Source organism: Xenopus tropicalis, chromosome 6 (assembly GCF_000004195.4).
Source record: "Xenopus tropicalis strain Nigerian chromosome 6, UCB_Xtro_10.0, whole genome shotgun sequence".
Lineage (NCBI taxonomy): Eukaryota > Metazoa > Chordata > Amphibia > Anura > Pipidae > Xenopus > Xenopus tropicalis.
The window spans coordinates 151,682,752-151,708,820 of record NC_030682.2 but is presented as its reverse complement, the minus strand read 5'-3'; the positions used below and the strand labels follow the sequence as shown (position 1 = coordinate 151,708,820).

The following is a 26,069-nucleotide window of genomic DNA, read 5'->3' as shown; positions in this document are numbered from 1 at the left end:
GGCTGGGGAAGACCCGGCGGTTGGGGGTACACATAAGTACCAATGACAGTTAGGGGTGGGGAAGTCATAAAGAACGATTTTAAAGATAGGCGATAAGTTGAGGTCGAGGACTCCCAAGATAAAATTCTCAGATATTCCCTGTGCCACGAGCAACGTTAAGGCGGCAGCTTACGACAAGCCAGGATCTATTCTGGCACTCGTTCATTTGTGCAACCTCGCTATACACATTTCTTCCCTATTATCGGTCTTCCTGTTATCTCTCTATTGTGCTTCTATTCTCTACTTTCTCTCACTTCTATTCCGACAGGAGGTCCTCAAGAACGATTTTAAAAAAACTAAGCGATAAGTTGAGGGTGAGGACTTCCAAGGTCATTTTCTCAGATATTCCCTGTGCCACGAGCAACGTTAAGGCAGCGGGAGCGGGAGCTTAGGGAGATTAATGCCCGGCAGGGAGGGGGCTTTGGGTTTCTGGATGATTAAGTACCCTTTGGTACGAAACGCGTAAGGCTTTCCATGTTTTTATATATGGGATTAAATAAAATTTACACTTTACTTTAAATCTTTTTCTGGCTGCTTTTCTCTACAATCTATTGGATATCCGGAGTGCCTGCCTGCTTTATTTTTTGATTTCCCCATTTCTGGAGAACTGGGCTGATTTCTCAGTCGGCTACAGGCTCTTTGCCAGGGATGGGCTGCACCTCAATGATGGGGCAGCTGCTTTGGGGGAAAAGATGGCTAGAGGGTTGGGGGAGATTTTAAACTAAAAGTGGGGGGGGAGGGTGCAGCGGGTAATTGTGGGAGACAGGATAGATGGGGTAGTGGGCATAGTAAGGGAAAATGGGGGAGGAGACTTGCTTCGGGATACTGATAATGGCAGGGAGGCCCATAAGTTGTTTACACGTCATTCTCATGCCGGAACCAGTATTAAATGTATGTTTACCAATGCAAGGAGTCTGACGATACCAAAACATTAAATTTGTCTAGATCTTGGGTGGGAACATATAGATTTCAGTACATCTGATTTACCAATAGGAATGGGTATAGAAGGGAAAGTGGCTAACTGAATCAATTATTTCTCTCCTTAATGATTTAAAGTCACAATAAGCACAAATATAAAACATGAACAAGGTATTTCTAAAAAAAAGTTTCTGCAGTAGTTTCAAAAAGATGGACAGGTGTCATGGTGGGAATTTATAATTGGATATAGCAATACAGGTCACAATTCTTTAATTTTAGGTTACATCTAATTATTTGTATTGTACAGTTAGTTATATGTGGATGTTGTTAATCAATAAGTCCACTGTAATTAGTCTGGCAGGCCAATTTTTTTATTTTTTATTTATTTAAACAATTTTTCAGCCAGCCGTGCTAGGTTATATATTTTGCCCATATTAGAAGTGGGGAAATATAGATATTGGAATTTTAGATAGAAACTAAATACAGGTATGAAACCCATTATCCAGAATGCTCGGGACCTGGGGTTTTCTGGATAAGGGATCTTTGTTATTTGGATCTCCATAGCTTAGGGCTGATTCACTAAAGGGCGATAAGTTTTAACGCACGCTTTTTTGCGTAAAGACACGAAAATTAGCGCGCGATTCACTACAGTATTACCACGTTCCTTAAGTTGCACATCACATGCGTTAATTCGTGTGCAACCGCATGCGTTAATTTTAACACAATGCGATAATTAGTGATAAGAATGCGAACGAATGATTCACAAAAACACCTAAAGCTTTAAGTGCGTTAATTAGCGCACGAATGTGTGCGTATTTTAGAAAGGACAGTACAGGGCATTAAGGGGTCCGTTTACTAAAGTGTGTTTAAATTGTCTAAGAGTATAGTCTATGAATAGTCGCTAACTTTAAACGCCATCAAAGTAGACTTTTATAGAAAGAATAGCGGCAAAGTTTATTTTGTCACCAGAATATTAGCCGCTATAACCTGCTTCTGTAGCCAGAATATTCGCCACTATAGCAGTGAATATTTTCTAATTTTCCTCTAAAAGAAAATTTGGGATTTACATGAGAGAATCAAGTTATCATATAGGGTGATGAGAAATTCGGGTGGTGCATTTTCAACTCCTATAATGCAAATATGCGACACGTAAGTATATATGGCGACTATACGCACAAATACATTGCAGTTATATTTTGGCGACTATTCGGTCGCAACGTTGTTGGAATCTCATGACAGGTGTGACTTGCGGCCATTTTGTCTTAGAGCCTGCAGCGACTTGACATGGACCTCCGACTTCTCCAGCGGATATGGTCAGATCTAAAGCGCAGTAGGCAAGATTTAATAGCAGAAATAGCGGAAGGTAATTATTGTACTTTATTAATGTTTTAAAGAACACAATTAAAAAAAAACACAATAAAGTTCCCAATAAAGATGTAATTTTTAAAATGTTGTGGCAGTTTGAAAACACAAAGTTTAAAGCGAGGGGGGGGGGGCGAAGAGGCAGGTAAAAATCTTTAGTCTATGTATTGCAAAAGGAGAACACATAGGTAGTCAGACTGGTGCAGTCACAACACGTTGTATAAAAATAGTATTAATTGAACCCACCCACACAGACCAGTACTTGCGGTTTGATTCCCACCGCCCTTTGGAACAAACTGGGTGTGATTAGGACTCATCGGGCTGAAACTGTGGCATCCAATGCAGAGGCTAAAGAGAAGGAATATAAAACATCTAAAAGCTGCTCTGAAAACTTGTGGGTACCCAGACTGGGCCATTATCAAAACCAAATCAAAGACTAACAGAGACCAGCCCAACAAACAGAAGGGAGGAACAAAGCAAGCGAAGCAACATAGTCATTCCATATGTTGCTGGAACATCGGAAAAACTTAGAATTTTCAACAAACATCGCATTCCTGTGTTTTTCAAACCCAGCAACACTCAGACATAAGTTGGAGCACCCTAAAGACCCTACACCAAAGCACATGAAAAGTAATGTGGTCTATGCTGTCCAATGTAGTGAAGAGTGCTCTGACTTACACATTGGGGAGACAAAACCTCTGTAGGCCCAACATAGGCAAGCAAACTCCTCAAGACTCAGCAGTCTATCTACACCTCAAAGAAAATGGACACTCGAGAACAGTTACGTGCATAATTTTGGACCAAGAGGACAGATGGTTTCAAAGAGGTGTGGAAGAGGCCATTTATGCCAGCCTGGAAAAACCATCCCTGAAAAAGGGGGCCTGCGACACCGCTTGTCATCAACATACAATGCCGCTTTGACATCCTTATCCCGGCGGCTTAACAGTTCACACTTCCAGTCATGTACTTTAAAGGATTAACCCCTGGATCAATGAAAATCACAGTACCATTCTGATTGGATCATACCTTCTTACACCTGTCAGTTTCAGCCGACACCTAACTGAATAAGCTCAATGGAACCATTGTGATTGGATGTCTGACTGTACTACCATCAAGGGTTTAAATACCGGGGAATTCCCTACCAGTCATTTGAACTGAAGAAGCCACTCGGATGAGTGGTGGAAGAAAAACTCAAAAGTCCAAGTTGTCTTAATTCTACTAGATACAGTATTGAAAGTGATACAAAAAGGAACAAAATCTAAATTTATAGATGGATAGAAGGTACCTATATGAATAACAGCCGCAGGAAATCATGGGAATGCAACATTGATGAGAAATCTTATTGGATAATTTGTTGGTGAAAGACCTTTAAATGGATTCGTATCCCAGAATTACCAGAGGCAAGGTTAACAGGGAACACTCAAACCTTTCAATATGCATTATGAAAGATCAAGGATGAGGTATATTGAACCAAATACAACAAATAGTAGAAATGCGGGAAATAAATGGCAGATTCGGATAAGCAGGGAATCCGTTCCTGTAGAACTGGAAATGACATTTGTTGATGTGAAAAATATATGATTCCTGAGTTTCAAGTATCACCTAAGACTGTAAATTTATACAAAGGCCAATTTAACTTTTGGAACTGAGTTAGGTTTACCTGTGGGATCAACTCTAGCATGGTTAGAAGGAAGATCATTTCCGTGGTAGTATCACTTATGATTCCCAGGTGGCTATACATTAAACCAATTTATTCTTCCAATTGGGCCTTTATCAAAATCTTACTTATGATCTGGCTAGTGTGGAATTGAAAGATAGTGGGAGTATATCAATGTTTTTCCATGATTCACAACAGGTTGTGCAAGAAAATTAAAAAATCACTGTATATCCACATCTGGTGAATGTTACTTGTGAAGATAACCCATTTATTCCCTCAAGTTCATTCCATTTAAACAGCTTATTACAATACTGTGGCATTTTAATGTTTCCCAGTGGAAAATATCAACGAGATTCCCTCAGTGTAAGGAACATCTTTTAAACATGGAGCAAGGAATCGAACACTGGTTTGGTAAACTGGACACAGCTAGGTCCCAAAAGGGACTTGATAGGAAATATTGTTGGAGGTTTGGGAACTTTAGGAACGGTTACAATTTGTATGGGAATTAGTTCTATGTCTTTGTAAAGAACGTGCAGGTTTAATAGATCGCAAAACCTTACAGGGGTCTAAATCAAATCCTAAAGATGGTGATTAAATCAGCTTCAGTTTTAGGACCATCAGTTTTACACCTCCAGGATATTAATATCAGGGTTAATAAACAGTGAAAATGTGGCACAAGTATCCAGGTTGTGTATGGAAATAGACGAAATATTCCACGGATATTAAAGTCACTGCAGAAGCCTTACAGGGCGGTATAAAAACCAATGGCAATTCAATAGTTTCCTCAAGAACTTAAGGTTGCTTTAAAATCATACAGACCTATGGGTTAATAAATGGGTGGGATGTAAGGAAATGGAATGTGTAGCAACATCTTATTCCTATTGGAGAGGAATCCGTGTATTCCATTAGCTGAGAATCACTCACGGGTACGCCTGGTTTATAATTTACAATATAAATGATGATTTTATGATTAGTTCAACAGCAGAACCCGAACAGGTAGACTTACCCACGTCTGCATTTTAATTCCAAAATTCTGTGCCTACCCCACACCAAAATTAGACCCATATACCATCATATATATATCTTTGAGCGAATCTGTCCCATTTTGCCATAAAATTTGCAAAATGGCAAGAAAAAATTTGCGAAACGCATTTATCACGCGTTGCCTGCACTTGATGTGACATCGCCCAATTTGACACGACCAAAAAAAATTCCACGCAACGAATTTATCCGCGGTGAATTTTCACAGCAGTTTCGCAAAACAATTCACCAATGGTGAAATGCGGAAATTCGCTGCGAATCCATGCTTGGTGAAAAAATTTGATTTGGTAACACCGGTTACAGAAAAGTATACATACAGATTGTATAATAAAGGAATCTGTAAGAGTTTTTCCGCCACATTAGGAAGAGGTTTATATTGTATAAAGGGGCAACGGGAATAGGGTTGCAAGGTAAACAAATCAACATTCCCCAATTCTTCATAAAATGTGGATGCAATACAGATTAAATTTAATCTTTCCCAAATTAATGAGTTCCCGTGGCAGCGTGGGTAAAAGTTTTAAGCAGACAAAGGTTTGTTGTATTATTGCCTATGATTAAGTGCCCATGTGCACGAAACGCGTTAGGCTTAGTGTTTTTAAAGGGAATGAATAAAGGCTGATGTTTTAAGACCATGGTCGTTCGGTGTGCTGACTAAAGCTGCATTCGATTTGGATTGAAAGGTTTGTTGTATAACAGAATTACAAGAAGCAGAAATAGTATTCCAACACGAACAGGGTGAATTAAAAGAAATAGAACACGAGTTATCAAGAAAGGTCTGGGTCTAATTGGTGGAGGAAGATGATGAAATCTATAAAAATGTGGTCAAAGACCTCGACAAGTACTGTTGAAAATGTTATAAGCATAGCTCTCCTTTGTATTGGCATGCAGGTATGTTTAGGATGAAAAATATGTACAACTGCATAAAACAGAGTATAAACCAAGGGGAACTTATTTTAAGAGCAATGGTAAATCACAATCTCTAGTTCTTGGATATCACTTCAGATTAGCTTCGTATCACCTGGAGCTCCTGGAAGTGGGCATTGAAAGTAGCTTCTATTTGTGCTGATGACACTAAATTGTGCAAAACTACAAGTTCCAATGTGGACAAGTGCAAAGTTATGCACTTTATATTTCTACCAAACAAACTATCTACTGAATGGGAGTGAGTTGGGGGGATCCGTAATGAAAAAGGATCTGGGGGTTTTTGTAGATACCAAGTTGTCTAATTCCAGGCAGTGTCATTCTGTGGCTACTAAAGCAAATAAAGTGCTGTCTTGTATAAAAAAGGGCATTGACTCAAGGGATGAAACATAATTTTGCCCCTTTATAGGCCCCTGGTAAGGCCTCACCTTGAGTATGGGGGGGCAGTTACAGTGAGTATGGGGGGCAGTGACAGTGAGTATGGGGGGGCAGTTTTGGGCTCCAGTCCTTAAGGATATTAAATGAGCTGGAGAGAGTGCAGAGACTGCAACTAAACTGGTTAAGGGGATGGAAGGGTTAAACTATGAGGTGAGACTGTCAGGGTTGAGGTTTTCTTCTCTGGAAAAAGGCGATTGCGAGGGGACATGATTACTCTGTACAAGTACATTAAAGAGGATTATAGGCAGATGGGGGGGTTCTTTTTTTCCCCATATAAGTGATCAGCGCACCAGAGGCCCCCCTTTAGATTAGAGGAACGGAGCTTCCATTTGTAGCAGCGTAGGGGGGTTCCTCACAGTGAGGAGGTTGGGGAATGCCCTGCCGGGGGATGTTGGGTAGGGGGTTCCTCACGGTGAGGGCAGTGAGGGGGTTGGGGAATGCCCTGCCGGGGGATGTTGGGTAGGGGGTTCCTCACGGTGAGGGCAGTGAGGGGGTTGGGGAATGCCCTTCCTAGAGATGTGGTAATGGCAGATTGTTAATGCCTATAAGAGGGGCCTGGATGAGTTCTGGAACAAGCATAGTATCCAACGCTATCATTATTCAAGAGTAATATCTACAGTTAGTATTAATGGTTGTAAGATTAGTATAGGTGTGTGTGTGCTGGGTTTACTTGGAAGGGTTGAACTTGAACTTCTAAGCAACAGCACGTATGAAGCTCTATGAAGGGACCTAACCAACAGCTACAAAAAAAAGGTCATAGACTTCTTAAAACATCTGCAGGAAGACAAAGCTATTGATCGGGCCATGCGTCATCTCTAACCCTGGGAAAAACCCTCCATGTATACATGGATTCCCTAAGATACACAAGGAAGGGGCCCCCTCAAACCATTCTCAACATGGGTGGTACAATACCCATGCAACATCCTAGCCCGTTTGGTTGGAAATACAGAGTGTAAAATCCTGTGTGAGTTCTGGATTTGATGAACAAAATCCAAGGGTTGGTACTGGACACAGAAGAAAACCATGATGTCCTATGATGTTACATATGGTTGCTAACACCCTTGGCAACAGAACAAAAAAAGTGTTAACCCAGAGCAAGTATGTTCCTTACTGGACCTATGGCTAAGTACCACCTATTTTTTCTTAAGTTTAAAGTTGGCTTGGAATGTTCTACAAACATATCTTTGTATTTTATGTATTTCATTTATTGTTCCAATCCTCCATTTTTAATTCCTCTTAGTATTTTTTCCCCCTCTTTAGGCAGAATTAAGTTGCCCTGGTTTGTCCTTATTGTTTTAAAGGTGAACAAAAATCTCACCACTCATCTACGAAGGAAATGTATGAAATTAAGCTCAACTGAGGAGATCAAGAAAGTTGCAGACACCGCCTGGAGATGCTTCTGGGAGATTTCTGAGAAGGCTACATTATTTGATTATAATGAAACCCAGAAGCTGACTTCCTCTGCTGAATTCTCAGCTTTTGGAGAGTAAAGGATTCTACATAGTGAACAAACCCCAGTGTGTAGGCCTCACTGTAACCATCTGTTTCACTGTGAGCTTTAAATCTTGACTGGTTTAAATTTTAATGTTAACCAGTATCAGCAACTTATACTTTTGATAGGAGGACACTATCTTGCCAGGTATAGAATAGCGAGTACGATGTTGCCAATGTAAAAACCATGAACCACCAGAATCACCATCTACTTCTGCTGCTGTTTCAGCCCCAGAGCCAAATGTAGAAATGGAGTCAATAGAAGCTCCAGAAGAACAGGAGTCAGAAGCAATCCCTTCACTATCCTGCCCAGCAAAGATTGAACCCATGGAGGAATCTTCCATGCGAAGGTAAATTTTAGCCCAGAGCTAGCTATGAAGGTTTGCACATCAAACTCTGGATCTGTTTAATATGTTGTGATTATTCTCATTATATCCTTAGTTCCTCAAGTCCACTCCACTCCCAGAATGCTTTATCAGTGGGGGTCAGCCATCATCTTCATTTAAAGTTTTAGACCCATGTTTTCGTCATGTTGAGCATTAAGTAATGCTACGGGATAGCTCTAGTGAGGGGTGGCAGAGAGAATGTTAATACCCCAATGCTGTCAATATGTGCACATAGTACATCATAGTAAGTTGTATCCATCCCCGCCCAATGGCATCTCCTGCTGCCTTTGCTTACACAATTCTATGCCTTATCTTTGAAACTGAATGTTTTTGCCTTCTTTAGGTGGCAGATGTAGGTGAGGTTTCTCTATTTTATGAACCTACAACATGCCAACATGCTTGGAATTCATAAAAAAAAAGAAGACCTCCAATGGACCAACAAGATTCCCAAAACTAGAATCAATTCTCATAGCAGACCATGTTTAACTATATAAAAGCATGTGCTTTGATTCATTAACTTTCAGGTAAAGAGCACTAACTTGTTTCATACAAATCCATCCCTATGTAATTCCTGATCCAGCTCTAATGTCACTGGAGACAAAAAAGGAAATATTGCAGGAAGTGGTCAAGTTGTCAAGGTTGTGTGAGCTATACTGACCTTTCCTTTCAGCCCTCTGCTTTTTAGAAGTATCATAAATAACTTTGCTTACAGGTACCCTTCTGTAACCGGTACAATGATAACCCAGCAAAAGATTCAGTTTGAAAACTCTTGATGCCACTAAAGAGACAAAAAGGAGATGAAACTTGAGATTAACCATTACCTAGAGGCAATGCTGGTGCTCAAACATCTGCAGAGACCCGGGGAGGGTCAGAATAAGGACAGTAAGTAAATATTTCCATGAAGACTTTGATAACATGTAAGAGTAAATCACTCTAAAATAACTTACCCCTAAGGCCACTAGAGGTGATACACAAGTTGGATTTAACCATTGGCGTACAGAAACAAGAGCAACTCAAGTGGCCACATTCACACTGTCAGAAGAGGAAGAAATTGGAATCCATAGTAATTATGTTATGTTTCTAGGTGGTTCAAGGTGTACTACGAGAATGTGAGAGACTGGTAAGGGACGATTCCCACAATAACTTAACTGGGAAGATTCATGGCATTTTCAAATGACCTTAGGTTTAAATTTAAAAAAAAAAAAATAAAAAAAAAAAAATAAAGAAGAAGAGGCTTTTCCTGGACTTTCAACCACTGGCAAACCAGAATGCTTTTTCCACCAATCTAGAATCTACAGAGGCCCCCCTGTCCCAGTTACTGTTAACACTGTCTGTATCTACACAGGGGTTGCCACTATACCTGCTGTGCCCCCTTAAGTGATATATGGGTTCTACTGTATGCTGGATTGCTTCAGTGAATGGTGTAGGGAGTGTGTGGGGGTCATACCTTTATTATCTGATTATAGGTAATGTTTGCAAATTTAATACAAGGAATACGTTACATAACTATGCAACAATTGTGTCATTGGGGGACAGCCTTGTTACATCTTATGCTGGTTCCCTATGCTTCTATTTTTATTTAACTGTACCTATGCTGCATCTTCAATTATCAAGGAATATTTCTATTATATAAAAGAGCCAAAATATCATTAAACCCCTAGAGACACAAACTGGCACTTAGTTTTATACTGCTAAATTGGTAAGCAGTAGTGTTATACCCCTTCCGACACAGATTGCATTATGGTTGCATTTGAACTGTTGGTGACAGTACACCTAGAGGGGCTACCATGCCAATTTCGGGGGGGGGGGGGTTTACTATAGTGAATCATTTCAGACTGTTAATTACAAAGTGTGTAGCCCTAAATAGAGCACCCCAAAGTCCCAGGAGCCCAAAAAATCTGCAGATATGCTGGGGAAGGGGTAGAGTGCATACTTTGAGCCCTCGCTCTGAAGCAATATAAAATACGTGCAATTTACAAGGTTTCTCATCCAAAAGAATTGTTAATTTCCTGTAGCAGAATGGATTTTATGTAAGAGGGAAGGCAAAGGCGCCAACAGGGTATGTATTGCTGCCGCCATGTCTGTATGTAGCACCCTGTATGTCTGTATTTAGGATTAAAACAAAAAATTGTTGTACACATACACATCTATGCACCCTGCACCCACTGTTGTGTAGTTATAATGGCACCCCAGTCACTGCACCCCCTTCCTTTCCTGGCATCACAGGGCTAAGGGCAGCTCTGGGAATGGGGTTCTGCTGGGCCCTATGTAATGATTCTCACACAGGCACCTCCCCCCTACCCAGAATGCAGCATGAAGGGGCTCAGTGAAGGAGGCAGTGAAGGTGTGTAAGTGCCTGATTGGCACATTCAGCTCATAGGACAGATGTCTGGCCTTGTAGTCCAATGAAATCCTTATTCTCCTGCAGGAAGGGAATTAGGGTAACTCTTTCCTGTCATTTCACTGTATAGTAATTATTCGATCTGTCCAAACACCAGGACTTCTTATCCCAAATACAGGACTGATCCCCTCTATACTGGGATAGGCCGCCCCTACCCTCCAGCCCCCCGATTCACTGACCTCCACTTCCCAGTAATGTCGCCCTGAGGGGAAACTCCTAGTGCTTAAAGCCTGAGGAACCTGAAATCTCTGGGGTTTGTGGGCGACGCTGGGCTGTAAGTGAGTGGGAAGCAGATTTCCCGTCCCCTGATACAGATACAAGATTCCCAGCAGTGTTTATATCCAGTACCAGCCCTTTAGCCTCCTGCCCAAGGAACCTTCCCTCTACCCCAGTCACAATCCCAGCTAAGCCTTGAGTAATGTCTGAGATCCGACCCACACCCAGATCCCCTACAGCTGGGACCATTATACCCTCTCTGCCCTCAGTATCTGCCCCCTCAGTACCCCCTCTCTCTCTGCCCTCAGTATCTGCCCCGTCAGCCCCACAAAAGGCAGCTCCATGGGATTCCCATTGTTCCTGTAGGACAGTGAGTGGATCTGCCATGTTGCACAGCTCCTCAATGTGACTGATCTTCCTGGACAGCTCGTCCTTGATTTCCAGCTGTTGGATCAGCTCAGTGAGTGCTCCACTTTTTGCCTGGAGATGTCACTCAGGAGTCGCTTCTCTAGGGCTTCCAGCTCTTCCCTGATGCCCCTAAACAGGGCAGTGACTCTCCAGCTGCCACTCCTGCCCTCTCTCCTGCAGCCTCTGGGCTCCTCTAGAACTTCAGTTTGTTTCTTCTTCTCAGAGGCCTCACTCAGCAGCTCCACCCTGTGGCCCAGTGCCCCCGGCCTGGCAGGACACAGATATAGGCCCCATCCTCACAGCAGTGATACTCCAGAACCTTGTGATGTACAGAACATTTTCTCCCCATAAAGGAAGCGGTGGGCTCAGTGAGTACATGTTCTGCCCCCTCAGGTGGGTATCACATAGAAGCCTCACACAGGAGACAGGATTTAGCAGCAGGTACAGGGGTACCTGCACCCCACTCTGACATACAGGAACCCACTGGAGTCTCTTGTTCCCAGGTCACTAGTGAACAGCCAGCCCTTGCCATCCAGTGCTGCCTGTGTCTCCTTCTCCATCCCCAGGTAACCCACAAAGACATGGCGCTCCTACAGAGCTCCCCTGCAGCCTGGTCTTAGTGGTCCTTTTATATGGGTCCTGCACCCCAGTATTTCTAGGTCAGAACTAGAGGGTTTAGGGTGTATCCCCCCAACCTGACAAGAATCACATCCAGGGCAGAGAGAATAGAAAGGCTATTCCAGCACTGTATTAAGGCACGAGCCTCCCTAGGCACCAGACCTCAGCCCCACCCCTTCATACTGCATTGGCTACATGTGCAGAGAGGCCTGTTGTACTACCTAGATCATGCAGGAAGAAGGTGCCCCCACCCCTTAGCTCTGCCATTGGATTTAGCCAAGTATCCAGCAGTGAGCTGGGGTGGGGTCATTTACAAATTTTCCATAGACACCCAAGGGCTGCCCCTCATAACCGACACCCTGGGTATGGCCTATATTGTAAATATGGCTCCGGCTTGCTCATTGTCACCCTAGCAGAGCAGACCTGTACTGGGTAAATGTTGGCCCGAAGACACCTGACCTGCACGTCCTATGGATATTGGGTTAGACTTGCACATCACTAATAGCTGGGAATCTGCTGCTAAGAAATGTTGGTAGAGAGGACTTCAGATGTGTGGCACAGGGATAGCCCCATGGATTTCTTTATGAAGGTGCAAATAATTATGTACACAACCCACTGCAAGCCCCCGTGTGCCACCCGGTCCAAAGCAGAGCACAGATTGGGACAGAATCCACATTAGCACCATGATCTACATACCCTCCCATAACCCCCATAATATAGTGCCAGTGCAGGGGGGGTCCTAATTTATGCCACTATGCGACAAGCAGTAAGTCTATGGTGCAGTAACACCTCCTACATACAAGGTTGTGCTGCTAAATAGCCATGTCCATAGTAGCCAATCCCTGACAATATAATATCTATTACTGGCAAATGGGTGGGTTTTAAGTGGAATATGATTTAACCCTGTATAAAAGGAAGCCTTACTTGTATTAGTGAGGAGGGAGGGTGGTGGGACAGAAGAGACTCCCAGAAGGAACATCAAGGCCTCAGAACCCTCCAACATCAGGTCATGTAAGATAATAGGCCGGCACCTTAGAATAACTTATTTTATGTGCCAAGAACTGTACTTCGTTTGTTATATTACATTTATGCCTAAAGGATTAAAAGACTTCCTGTATGAATACTCATCTATTTTGAGGGTTCAGAGAGAGTACCCTCCCCTTCATCAGTCAGTCTTCTGGATTATACAGCGTATGAAGTGTGTTGTCTGGACAAGAAATAATTTTGAGATCACACTATAATCCTGTGTTGCTTCTCCGCAAACATATCATTGCATTAGGGATGATCAGAAATGAAAGGGTTATTAAATGGATGGCGACACTTAACAGGTAACAGTGGAACTTTTAAAAAGAACCTCACGTTTCAGTCCTTGGTCGAAAGATGAGGAAAAGCACATGTAAAACATTAGAGACAGTAAATATCTGGTTTTCCCATGAAGAGCGGCCGGAAGATGTTCTCCACCATTTCCCATTCTGGGAACAACCAAAAAGGAGACATTAACCTGAAGAAATGGGGACACAGGAAAACAAAGAAGTGGGTGAAGAATCTGTCTAACAGGGCCCGTACCCATCCAGAGATGGAGGTCCTAGCTAAAGGTTTAACACTTTGCAATTGCTCCAGAAACCATTCCTGGCCACACTTTTAAATGACACCACCACATATGAAGCTCTATGAAGGGACCTAACCAACAGCTACAAGAAAGGTCCTAGACCTCTGCAGGAGGATGAAGCTATTGATCAGGCCACGTACCACCACCTCTACCCTGGGAAAACCATTCCATGTATATATGGACTCACTAAGATACAAACACAATCCTCAGCAGCATTAATTCTGTGACCTAAAAGTGGTACAAAAAAACTCAGCCAATATCCTGTATTTCCAAAGGGACTAGAACATCACATCCAGAACTCCCAGGATTTTCAAAAATCACCAAATCCAAGGGTTGGTACTGGTCACTGAAGAAAACCATGGTGTCCTATGATGTTACATACCACTTTATGTGCATTCCCATCACAGTCGAAACAGTGAGAACACAGTTGCTAAAAGACAAAACCTTGGCAACAGAACAAAAATAAGTTAACCCAGAGCAAAGTATGTTCCTTACTGGACCTATGCCATAGTACTGGACTGGTGGTAGGTAGGTGGTACTGAACCTAGTACCACCTTTTAATACTCAAGTTTAAGTTGGCTTGGCATGTTCTACCAACATGCTTATGTATTTCATTTATTGTTCCTCCATTTTGTATTGCTTTCTCACAATGGTTTTTTCCCTTTTTAGGCAGAATTGGGTTGCCCTGGTTTGTCCTCATTGTTAAGGTAGACAAATATCTCACCACTCATCTACAGAGGAAATGCAAGAGATTGAGCTCAACAGAGGAGATCAAGAAGACTGCAGAAACCGCCCAGGAGATGCTTCTGGGAGATTTCGGAGGCGGCTACATTTGATTACAATGAAATCCAGAAGCCGACTTCCTCTGCTGAATTCTCAGCTTTTTTGGAGAATAAAGGATTCTTCATAGTGAACAAAAATAACTCAGGAGGAGTTTAAAAATCTATGTTGGAGGTTAGGATAAGGGTATATGTGCAGAGACCTAGAACAGTTGTTCCTAGTGACCTTCAAATATACAACTGTTCGTTCAATGTAAAAATATCCTAGTAACTAAAGATAGAATTAACTTAAGTGTACAGTGTGATAATAGAATGCAAGGATAATTTGTGTTATAGTAACAATGTATTTGTCTTTATATGAATCTAAAATGAAGAAATGTATTATGTATGCAATACACTGTATGGTAGTGTTCTATATGGAAGAACAGATAACATGGTCTTTGGGACGGATTTGGAATCTCAGAATAGTCCCAATACAACCCTATAAATCAATAGTATACAAGGAGGAGATCAAAACCTGTACATTAGGTCTTTTCTCCATCAAGCAGGTAGAACCTCAGAAGACCTCCTATGCCATAAGCAAGATCAGATCTACGTCTATCAGTTTGTCTCATTTGTAAACTGGACCACCACAAGTCTCCAGGGCCCGACAGATTTACATCAGAGTAGTATAAGCTGTTTGTAGACAGGCTGGCTTCTCTCACCAAGGGCTTTTTTTTTTTTTTAAATAGCACCATGGAAGAGGACCTACTCCCTCCTTCCATTAGATGCCCATGAGTTCAGACAAATCTAAGGTTGATAACTGGCACCCCATTTCCCTTCTCAATACAGACAAAGATTCTGGCAAAGCCACATTTTTCACCACCTTTCCTTTTACCAGAAAGTCTTTCCCCCTCTCAGCACTGCACAGCAAAGGGCCACGGTGCGGTTTCACCTGTCCTAGGCATTAGGCATCCAGGAGGTTCTGCAGCAGTGCACCGAGTGGGTTAAGTATTTGCTGACTTTTGGACAACTATTACCTATTGTTCCAACCATCCATCATTTTGTATTCCTCTCAGTAATTTCCCTCCCCCCCCCTCTCTTTAGGCAGAATTGGGTTGCCCTGGTTTGTCCTTATTGTTTAAAAGCGGACAAAATTTTTTGACCACTCATCTTAAAAAGAAAATGCATGAAATTCAGCTCAACTGAAGAGATCAAGAAAGTTGAAGACACCGCCCGGAGATGCTTCTGGGATATTTCCGAGAAGGCTACATCGATTACAATAAACCCCGAAAGCCGAGAGAGAGTAAAGGATTCTACACAGTGAACAAACCCCAGAATGTAGGCCTCACTGTAACCACATTCCCATCACAGAGCCAGTTGAAACAGCGAGGAAATATTTGCTAAAAAACCACCCTTAGTAAGAAAAAAAAAAAAAAAAACCAACCTAGAGCAAGTATGCTCATTTATTGTTCCTCCATTTTGTATTGCTTTCTCACAATGGTTTTTTCCCTCTTTAGGCAGAATTGGGTTGCCCTGGTTTGTCCTCATTGTTTTAAGGTAGACAAATATCTGACCACTCATCTACAGAGGAAATGTATGAGATTCAGCTCAACAGAGGAGATCAAGAAAACTGCAGAAACCGCCCAGAGATGCTTCTGGGATATTTCCGAGAAGGCTACATTACATTCCCATCACAGAGCCAGTTGAAACAGCGAGAAAATATTTGCTAAAACACCCTTGGTAACAGAACAAAAAAAAAAGTTAACCCAGAGCAAGTATGTTCCTTACTGGACATATGCCTAAGTACCACCATTTATGCTTAAGTTGGCTTGGCATGATCTACAACAAACATTTGTATTTTATGTTTTATGTATTTCATTTATTGTTCCAATCCTCCATTTTGTATTTCTCAGTAATTTTTCCCCCCTCTTTAGGCAGAATTGGGATGCCCTGGTTTGTCCTAATTGCTTTAAAAGGTGGACAAAAATCTGACCACTCAGGAGATGCATGAGATTGAGCTCAACAGAGGAAATCCAAAAAGTTGCAGACACCGCCCGGAGATGCTTCTGGGAGATTTCTGACGCGGCTACATTTTGATTACAGTGAAATCCAGAAAAGGATTCTACGTAGTGAACAAACCCCAGTATGTAGGCCTCACTGCAACCATCTGTTTCACTGTGATCTTTAAATCCCTGCTAAGGGTGTAGCTGAACTGAAGCTCCCAGATGTCCAAGTAAAAGAACCTAGAAGTCATTTGTGTAAGTATTACAGTGGATATAGCCGGTATGGGGGGGGGATTATGTCTGATGCAGAAATATGGTCAGGTGTGTAGTCAGTGTGCGGAGGCAAGTTAAAAGTAATATCACTCTAAGATACTGTTAATCTTATACATTGTTATATGTTAATGGTGAAAACCTTTTTAATATGTTTATGTGCTCAGGTAGGAAGGAAAAATGAAGGATTACTTCTCCAGAGGGAGGAAAGACTAAAATGTGACAGCACTGACTGGCTAAGGAGATGGCTAAGCATTAACTTACTGTCAGAAGGAATCAACAAGGGTTTTATAGTTATTACAAAAGGAACAGAGATCCACGTTTGTTCCAGATCTGTTGCCCAACATTAGGTCATAGGGCAAAATTGCAATTAATAGCTTTTAAACATTGTGGAAAAGATGCCAAATTTTAACCCAAAATAAGAATCTTAATGAATTCTTATCTGTCCGAGTCTTAGAGAAATGAGTTGTGAGGAAGAGCATAAAAAAAAAAATGTATTTCCCAGAGGTCATCAATACCTGAGTGCTCCAGAAACTGATAGATGGGAATGTAATGCACGGTACAGAAAGGGACAGACTCTTACAGCTTTAATTATATTAATGGGGTAAATGTGCTTCATAGAGATGCTTAATAATCGCAAGACCTTTATGGATGACCCCTTTACATTTATGTCTTTGCTTGAGCAAGCTTACAGACTGGTTATGGGAGAAGATCACGTTCCACAGCAAATGATTAAAGCTTTTGTAAACAAAAGGTTGAACATCTAGATCCTGTAGCTAATATCTTCACTTGCAATCTTGATACTCTTCAGGAAGCAGCTATATATATATTATTGGGTTCCAGGTTTACCACCAGTGGCACTCCAGCAGTGATCCTGGGAAAAATCATGCCCCCAAAAAGTCTGAAATTTCCCAACCTGTGGGCCCAAGGAAAAAGAATCTGTGGCAAGATGAGAGATTTCCTTGTAGACATCCAAGGACCTGATCCTTCTCCACAATGACAATATAGACTTCCTCTTGAAGGAATTGAACCTATAACCCAGATCTTAGATCAATTCTCTATGGCAAGTCAAAGTCTGAAGGCTCAGATCGACCATTGATTTGAGGGTGTTAATATACCCCACTTTACCCAACATGTGGCAGAGATGCCAGACATGATAAATCATGGCTACAGCAAGGTGGTTTTTGGTTTTGGACACAAATAATGGCTTTTTAAATCATTTCTCCAAAATTGTCAGTATAAATATGCATTTACGTTCCCACACCAACAATAGGTCTACCAAGTGTTAACAATGGGGTATAGGAGCTCCCAAACTTTCTTCAATATGGCAGAAGTGTTGATACATTTTTCCCCATCTGGAAAGTTGAGAACAGGCTGGTGGCGGGGTAAAGCAACATATTTAAGTTTTTCCCCAGTTTTCTTTAACTGTTTCTCTAACCGGGAGAATGAGTGGCAGCAACACTGAAGGTCTGAGTGGGATGTGAGCAAATTGCCACGTTAGAGGCTCATGTTAATGCCCTAGATGAACAAGTTGCAACACTGCACTTGATTGACTGTCTGGAGAGGACTCTCTTGCTCCCTGAGCAGCACCTAGCAGGGTCAGATATTTTGGGGGGAGGAGAACTTCAGCAGGATTAGAAGGCAGTGAGCTGGGTGAGTGGGGAAAAAGAAAAAAGGGAGGCTGCTCCAGGGTTTGTGCATCCCTACAGGATTTGCCAGATTGTGTGAAGATGGGAGCATGAACTCTGGACTGGCGGTTCTAGATGGGGCTGATCTCTCCAACAGCCGGCAGACCAGACCTTATCAACTAGATCCCTACAACCGAAAAGTTTGCCGTCTTCCTGGCGCGATGGTTCAGTATGTGGTTGATCGGGTTGACAAATTATTGGGTGGCGCTGGGCAGGCAAGCTAGGAGATCTGGAATCTATTGCATGTACCGAAACTTGACTAGTTTAGTTGCCTTTTATGAGGAGCCAGTCAGAAACCCTGCTGTACTGGATCTAGTGAACTTAGTAACATTACATTAGGGGGTAAGGAAGCAGGATTGACTGTGGACCCATCAAGGAAACCTTCAAACATTGACTGCTTTAACATTAACCTCTCCAAATATAAACTAAGTACAATGTAACTTTGGGGATCAAAAGTACTGTCTGTGCTATAAAAAAACCTGATAAAAACAGAGCTCTGTAGTGACATGGAGGTTTTTCTGAAGGATATGAAGAATCGTTTAAGAAAAAAAAAAAAAAAAGTAAAATCTAATATACTGGCCAAAGAAGTGAAGTTGATTTCCAATCAGTATCCAGGAAAAAATGCTATAAAAGGTCTTTGAAAACCAATAAAGGCTTTATAATTAAACCGGCTGATAAAGGGGGTGCTATGGTAATTGACACCACAGATTACATAAAAGCCAACAGACAACTGTCTAAAACCACATATTATATAAAGGTAGGAAGAGGATGCTGCTCAAATATAATATAAATTATAAAAATATAATAAAATACATGGAATATTAACTGAGGGCATATCTGGCTGCATAGAAAATATCCTGAAGCCGATTTTCACATCTTAGCTACATGGATGTGGAGTCTCTGCATACAAACCTCCCACATAAAGAGGTTATTGTAGCCTGCCAATACTTTCTTGAAAAATGTCATACCCACAGTGCCAACTCTACAACGGATCAGATTTATATTGGTACAACTACTTCATTAAGAGTTGCAATTTATGTACAACTGATGGGAAATGCTAAGGGAAACAAAATGGCACCTTAGTATGCCAATCTGTTTATGGCTTCCTGCAACACCAAGACTTTGCCCTATTTACAGTACTTCAATGACTTATTCTTTATTCTCTTCACATATTTTCAAAATCCGCTTCCTGAATCTCACCATCTACATCAAAGATGGAACCACACAGGTCCAACAGGCCATCCTGCATCTTAGGTGGGAGAGGTTTTTATCCCAAATCTCAAATAAAATTTTAACCAGGCTCTGAACCATCTGTAGATAATTCCATTTATAAACAATGGTCTTAATAAAGATTTATCAAAGAATATTTATTGCAGTTTGGTTTACTGTAATGTCAGTAAGGGCCAGTACAGCCAAGTCCTAGTAGAACAGGTAATTTACCAGGTGGGGTTTTACCATCCTCCATAGAATCTAATCAAGGCAGACAATGTAAAGAAGGAATGTTTGCAAATGTTAGGAGTCAAACTAAACTTCCCCATCCCTTACTACCCAGAATCTTGGGTGGGCAAATGATGCTGCCAGAATATCAGTTACTAGACATATTTACAACAATTGACAGTGTCAATGGATCAATACTTGTTAAAATGAGAATAAAGGCAATTGAGGCTGTAAGAAGTTGACTGGAGTTAGATAAACCCCTTCAGCAGTAGAACGGAGCTCAGTCCTACCAAAGTAATGCTTGTAGCTAGACTTGTGCCTAAGCACCACATACTTCAAATACAAGGACCACTTATACAGGCAAACATGGCTGTACGATGGGTTCTGCTGTATCTTCCATTGTGGCCAACTTATACATGGGAAAAGTGGAAGGAACAGCCTTGCATACATTCAAGTAAACTACACTAAGTCCCTGGTTGAGACATGTAGATGACACGGGTTAAATTCAGATCTCATGAAGTGGTGGCTTTTACAGGAGGCCACCACCCAAAAGATCCAAAGAAAATGAACAAAATGGTATACACAGTGTAGCAAGGAGTGCACAAATCTACACATTGGGGAGATGAAGCAACTGCTCCCCAAGTTAATGTTTTAGCATAGGAGGGCAACTCCACAGGGAAAGACTCTGCTGTCTTTGTACAGCTAACAAAATGGATGTATGGCAATAGTCACATTGACAGAAGACTGTTTGTTTGAACAAGGCATACGGACGCTATTCAATTCAATGCACCATTGTGATTGATTTGTGAAGTCCTCAGCATGTAAAAAACTAAAGTAATACAGTCAGTGGAATTGAATAAGTTGCTTAAAAAACAAAAAAAAAAAGGTTATTCAATATATTACTCTTTACATTGTACTTAAACTTAAAAAAGGGGGGAATGGAAACACAATCACCAATTCAGGCCAGTAGAAGTCATTAGCACATGCTGAATGCCAGAATTGGAACCCAAAGATTTGCGTGGCCCTTGCGTAAGAATGACACGCAAATTCGTGAATTGTTCCATATTTCTCAAATTTAAAAAAAAAAAAAAAAAACCACTTGAGAAATTCCTTGCCAACAACTGTTACCTTCCCCATTTTATTTGTTTCCTTGCTTTACTTTATATACAGGTCCTTTTCAAAAAAATTAGCATATTGTGATAAAGTTCATTATTTTCTGTAATGTACTGATAAACATTAGACTTTCATATATTTTAGATTCATTACACACAACTGAAGTAGTTCAAGCCTTTTCTTGTTTTAATATTGATGATTGTGGCATACAGCTCATGGGAACCCAAAATTCCTCTCAAAAAATTAGCATATCATGAAAAGGTTCTCTAAACGAGCTATTAACCTAATCATCTGAATCAACAAATGAACTCTAAAAACCTGCAAAAGATTCCTGAGGCTTTTAAAAACTCCCAGCCTGGTTCATTACTCAAAACCGCAATCATGGGTAAGACTGCCGACCTGACTGCTGTCCAGAAGGCCATCATTGACACCCTCAAGCAAGAGGGTAAGACACAGAAAGAAATTTCTGAACAAATAGGCTGTTCCCAGAGTGCTGTATCAAGGCACCTCAGTGGGAAGTCTGTGGGAAGGAAAAAGTGTGGCAGAAAACGCTGCACAACGAGAAGAGGTGACTGGGCCCTGAGGAAGATTGTGGAGAAGGACCGATTCCTGACCTTGGTGGACCTGCGGAAGCAGTGGACTGAGTCTGGAGTAGAAACATCCAGAGCCACCGTGTACAGGCGCGTGCAGGAAATGGGCTACAGGTGCTGCATTCCCCAGGTCAAGCCACTTTTGAACCAGAAACAGTGGCAGAAGTGCCTGACCTGGGCTACAGAGAAGCAGCACTGGACTGTTGCTCAGTGGTCCAAAGTATGTCATTCGGAAATCAAGGTGCCAGAGTCTGGAGGAAGACTGGGGAGAGGGAAATGCCAAAATGCCTGAAGTCCAGTGTCAAGTACCCACAGTCAGTGATGGTCTGGGGTGCCATGTCAGCTGCTGGTGTTGGTCCACTGTTTTATCAAGGGCAGGGTCAATGCAGCTAGCTATCAGGAGATTTTGGAGCACTTCATGCTTCCATCTGCTGAAAAGCTTTATGGAGATGAAGATTTCATTTTTCAGCACGACCTGGCACCTGCTCACAGTGCCAAAACCACTGGTAAATGGTTTACTGCCCATGGTATTACTGTGCTCAATTGGCCTGCCAACTCTCCTGACCTGAACCCCATAGAGAATCTGTGGGATATTGTGAAGAGAAAGTTGAGAGACACAAGAGCCAACACTCTGGATGAGCTTAAGGCCGCTATTGAAGCACCCTGGGCCTCCATAACACCTGAGCAGTGCCACAGGCTGATTGCCTCCATGCCACGCCACATTGAAGCAGTCATTTCTGCCAAAGGATTCCCAACCAAGTATTGAATGCATAACTGAACATAATTATTTGAAGGTTGACTTTTTTTGTATTAAAAACACTTTTCTTTTATTGGGCGGATGAAATATGCTAATTTTTTGAGATAGGAATTTTGGGTTTTCATGAGCTGTATGCCACAATCATCAATATTAAAACAAGAAAAGGCTTGAACTACTTCAGTTGTGTGTAATGAATCTAAAATATATGAAAGTCTAATGTTTATCAGTACATTACAGAAAATAATGAGCATATTGTGATAAAGTTAATTTTTTGAAAAGGACCTGTAGAACACAACCCTGGTAGAATTGGTTGATGTTTTGCTTTGTTGTTTTCTTCTGCTCTATTTTATCTATTCTTATTTTTCTATGTCTATTTGTTTTATACTGCTATGTGACAGCAGACAGCCAGTAGATTATATATAGGAAATCTGACTGCTTCCTTTCTTTAGAAAAGCTTCTCTAACCTGGCCTTCCTTCAGTACACATTTTATGCCACCACCACCCATTTAATAGTGTTAGACCAGTTGTAGCACCACAGACATTGGATGGAATGGATACAGACCGACACAGAAAGGTCTGGCCAGCATCAGAATGGCAGTATGCAGTAAGATGGGGATGGTCTGTAGAAATTGAGATACAGGAAATATATGGCACTTTCCAAATCATCCCACCATCCCAACTTCCCTGATTTGATCAGTTAGGTTGTTAGCTGTGGGGGCAGTTGCTGAAACTAGATATAAATGTGGAATCCAGGCCCTAGTAAGAAGGAAAGCAGCCAGTGAGAAGACAGGAGCCAGATACAAGACAGCATGGGAGGACAGAGGGAAGCCATGATGGGAAGAACAAAGCTGGCCTCCATTCTATGATTAATTTGTAACTAAAGTAAATATTGTTCTAGTTTGAATCATTAAATTGTAATAATTTCTTGATTAGGATGTATTCACTTTAATATACAGAATGAGCAGCTCAAAACAGACTGAGGGATGCAGAAAGCACCAAAACTGCAGTTGTTACCTCCAGCAAAGTAAGGGCTGATCATTCACATTGTCAGACAAAATTGGAGTTTAAGGCTAAATTAGGAAGAAACAATTCTGTTGTCGCTGCTGTTAGTGGTAAAAAAAAAATGCTTATATAGGAGGTGTAATGGCAGAAAATGTTACTAGACAGTAAAAAATGTAATTTCAATTGTCTTAGACAAACCAGGCCTGGTAAATTGCCTTATGCCTAGGGAAAAATAGGACTGTACAAAACCAGGAACCTTTTAAGAAGTTTATAACCCCCTGAAACCTAGAAAAAGCATGGCAATGAAAGTCTGCAGTACAGGCTTCTTATCCTGGATAATAGACTTAACGGTTGAAAATACTACAGAAAAAAAGTATTAATATGCTAAGCATGTTCTAAAGTTGGGCACATAGCGAAGTACTGTACCTCGTACAATTGAAATAGGTAGAGAAAATTGGAATTCCTCTAGTAAAAACTCTATAAAGAAAATGAGAATCTTGAAAATTCAGAGAACTTGAGGATGAGCTCAAAATTCTCAAATCAGTTTAAAGATAAAAGGAACTGAGAAACATGAAATGATGCACCCAACATCTTCTTGGTCCATTACAGATCAGGCTTGAAACTGAAGTGGAAATATTAGAGGTTTTGTATCATCTCCTCTACCCAGGGGAAGCCACTGCATGCCTATATGGACTCCCAAAAATACACAAGGAAGGAGCCCCTCTGAGGCCAATTTTGTCAGCAGCATTAATTCTGACTTAAAGTCATTAGGTAAAGCAGGACAGGTGACAATGATGTCCTATGATGTTACATCACTATAGATGCATAACGACCGAGGCAAATGAAATGTGAGTAAATGGCTGAAACAAGACACCACCCTCAGCTGCAGAACAAAGCTGAATACAGAACAAGTTTGTTCTTTACTGGACCTGGGTCTTCATACCACTTCAAGCACAAGGAAGTTAATGGATAAAAAATATGGCTGTGTCATGGGTTCGCCTGTGTCTCCGATCGTAGAGAACCTTTACATGGAAGCAGGAAAGCCCTGGACACCTTCAAAAGGAACAACCACCAAGTCCAGATGTCAACTACATGTGGGGTTCCAGCCTTCACTGAACACAAACTCAGTGGACAAAAACATCAGGTTCAAAAGCGAAGAGGAGACGCCGCAAACTGGCATTTTTTGAGCAAGGGGGGGGGGGGGATATTGAAGTTACAGGAAACACTGATCAGTATTTGCCGTTTGATTCCACTCTGGAACACAAACACAAAAGTATTTAGTTTACCAACCAAGTTGTTTATAAGCGCGGCAGACTGGGATGAAAATTGCCATTTGTTCAAGAGTGTTCTGGTCTACTGGTTCTGCACCTTATGAAGGGCACCCCAACTGACATGCTGTTCTAATGAAAGGCAATTATGTTAGTGTCATTGTGATGTCTTATATAGTAGAATCTACATGTGGATCCATCCTAACAAGGAAATTAGAACAAACATCACATGAACACTCCCCAAAGACTTCTGTAAATTCTGCATTGTGATGGGAGATCTTCAAATTGATATAGGCCTTTGTTAAATATTGGGTATTGTAAAGACTTCTACCCCAGGCCTGAAATGTCTTAGGGGTAAATTAGAGTGCCCCCAGTGTGTTTATATCCAGTAACAAATGTCTGATCTCAGACTCAAGTCTTACACACATCCTTTTAATACAGTAAATACATACTGTATTATAGTGCTAAGCAGTCAGTAATGTTTATGACTGGCTAAATGGATATTTAGTATAGAAAAGTTACAGAAAATATATATGGTGTTTGTTGACCATAGTACTTAATATTTCTAATAAATTTGTGTAAGTCTCAATAAGATTCTGAAAATGGTGCACCCAGCCCCAGGTTACCATGATATTTCATATGCAAAGTATAAATTTCAAGAGGAAGTCAGTCAAACAAGTAGCCTCACAATTTACAGTTGACACATCTCCCTTGATGTACATACCCATTGGGTACATATCCTCACATTAAACAAAGGACTAAGCAAGAAAGATGAAATATCAGAACCCATTGAAAACTTGGTTGGATCAAATATATAAATGTCTTACATTTATTTCTTCGGATGATATAGTCAGGCATTTATTATCCTTCTTGGGGCAACTTCTGTTTTGAAGAATTAGAACTTTAAAAAGGACTGTAGAACAGGCTGGTTAAACAACTTGTGCTTTTCAATTCAACAAAAAAAAGGGGATAAGTATATTTTATTAACTATTCAAAATCATTGTTTAATTTTCAAAATTTGCTGTTTTTGGTGCTAAATTACAACGTTTGGTGAACTATAAGGCTTACAGCAGGTTTGCCAGAAGTTAAATTCCTTTGTAAATTACCCTCAGCTTGAGGTGGGGGGGGGGCTTGATTAGTTGCACCTGGATAGTATAAATATAACCAATGGGACTCCAGGGAGCTTGCTCTGGTGGTTACTGCTCTTTAAGTGGGGACTCTGTAAGTGGGGTTATAAACACATGAGCTAGTAGGATGAGAGGGTTTGTGCATTCCAACAGATTTGCCAGATTGTGTGTATATGGGGAGTGTGAACTCAGGAATGGTGTGTCTAGATAGAGAGGCTGCTTGAGAGAAAAGCCCTAGTAGTGCTGGGGAGGAGACCAAAGCTAGTTATAAAAGATTATAGTTAGCGGATTCAATTGGTAAAGTGGATAGGGAATCTGTCAGCCAGATCAGTACAATTGAACAGTTTGCAGTCATCCTGGTGCCAGGGTTCGGCATGTGGTTGGTCGGGTAGACAAATTGGGTGGGGCTGGGCATGACCCAACTGTCTTCATTATATATTTGTACTAATGACAAAATAGGAGGAATTAAAGAGTTCGGGGGGGGGGGGGGGAAAGTCTTTGATGTCATTCAGAAAATTTTACTTGTACCATATGCATCTTAAGGAAGA

The 26,069-nt window shown here is 41.3% G+C and overlaps 1 pseudogene; it reads left to right on the top strand.

The window, feature by feature from the left end:
* The first annotated feature begins 20,636 nt into the window (after nucleotides 1-20,636).
* LOC116411826 lies at nucleotides 20,637-20,734 on the top strand (annotated as a pseudogene).
* The last annotated feature ends 5,335 nt before the right edge of the window (nucleotides 20,735-26,069 follow it).